The 1722-nt window shown below is 40.4% G+C and overlaps 1 protein-coding gene across 1 annotated transcript in view; it reads left to right on the forward strand.

The window, feature by feature from the left end:
- FAT4 (FAT atypical cadherin 4) overlaps positions 1 to 1722 on the forward strand; it is a 124772-nt gene that overhangs the window by 5667 nt on the left and 117383 nt on the right. The window lies entirely within an intron of this gene.

The following is a 1722-nucleotide window of genomic DNA, read 5'->3' on the forward strand; positions in this document are numbered from 1 at the left end:
TAGGTCTCCTCACACACCTCCAATTTTGGTTACTTTTCTACATAGCTGACTGATGAGTATGAAAGTGGTTTTGTTTTTCTTCCTGGATGTGACAGGTGGTAAAAGTGTAACATTTTAGTTGGAAACTTCCCTTATCACAAAGCCATTTGCTTTGACTGAAGGGTCTTTAAAGGTTTTCTGCTTGACTAACTTGAAAAGCACTGGGTGGAAACCAGGTTTGCAGCATCATCTGTGAAGTGTAAGTGTTTTATTTGCTCTGTCTTCAGTCACAGAGCTGGTCATTCAAACCGTTCCTCCTGTCTTGTGTGGTAATACTGAGAAGCCAGGTGTGAGAATGAGTCTTGTGCTTGCTTTAAGTTGCAGCATCTCCTGCAGCTGCCTTCTGCACTTCTTCACCTTTGACTTTCCATTCCTGGAAATTTGGGGCTGGCACTGCTGAGTGGGCCAGCCAGGAGAGGGTGGTGGTAGTGTGTAGTGGTTTAACCATTTCCCTCTCTGGCTGAACATACCCCTCAGTACTGCACAGCCATACAGATCCCCCAGCCATGCTTCCTCCTGGGAATTAAGTGTTAGTTTTGATGCTGTAGTGGTTTTCAGGTTTGGGTTTGGTTTTTTTTTTTGTTTGATCTTACCAAAAGTGGTATTTCCAATTCTTACTTGACAGCTCTGGATTTTTTTTCTCTTCATAGCTGCTTTTGCTGGTTCTTCTGCAGGTTAAGTATGATCTATGTGCAATGTTGCTGTCCTATACTGGCAGTGCCAGATCCTCTCTGAAGTGATTGCCAGGGAATTTGAGCACTGTTCCATCTCAGAGATGTGATCCCATCCTGCTGTGTGTGCAGTGTGCGGCTGATGGTCGTGTTTTGACCAACAGGAGAGTATTGGAAAAGGACCTGTTTTAGCTGTGCTGCTGGTTTAAGTAATTCATGCTATTTTTATGAGAATATTCCTGTTGTGCAGGGCTTTGTACCCCTGCTAACAATTTGTAAAAAATATACCTTTATAATTTTTTCCTTACTATTCCTTACGTTTTGTCTTGATGGACAGTTGTTTCTAGGGTCAGGCCTTTGCCATTGGGCATTTGGATCACAACCCTTCAGCTCTCAGTTTGAGCAGAGTTTCTTGACTCGGGAAGGACTCAATCCTATGGCTGCAATATTCTTACACGTTGTAAAAGCATTTAACATGCATATTTGCTGAGCAGGGAAGAGAGCAACCATTGGAACTTCAAACAACTTTTACATTGTTCAATGTAAACCGCTTCTGAAATCACAAGCAAATGTTTTATTCTGTAAAGAACACTGAGAGGCATAATTGGGAGTTAGAATTTCCTATTACTGGTTGTATCTTTATAGCCTCTAAAATGTGCCTTCTCCCAAATGTAATTAGCTTACTGTACTTCTTTATAAATGCATTATAAATTATAATCAGCTTTCAACTTTCAAAAACATAACCATATGCAGTCTTCCTCTTAAGTGATGGAATTTCTCTGGAAGGCTTTTGCTGTCCAGCACAAGAATTGCTACAGTGACATTCTGGGTTCAAGCTGACTGTCAGTGGGTACTGAATAAGCAGCACAGCTTTTTTTTTCACATATTAATATATTTTTTCTATTTGGTTTTGTTTGTTTGTTTTGGTTTGGATTTTTTTTTTTTTCGGGGAAGGAATGTGAATATTGTGGGTTTTTTCCTTCTCTTATGAGGAGTGTGTTGGGTTTTGTGT

Source organism: Passer domesticus, chromosome 4 (genome assembly GCF_036417665.1).
Source record: "Passer domesticus isolate bPasDom1 chromosome 4, bPasDom1.hap1, whole genome shotgun sequence".
Taxonomy (NCBI): Eukaryota; Metazoa; Chordata; class Aves; order Passeriformes; family Passeridae; genus Passer; species Passer domesticus.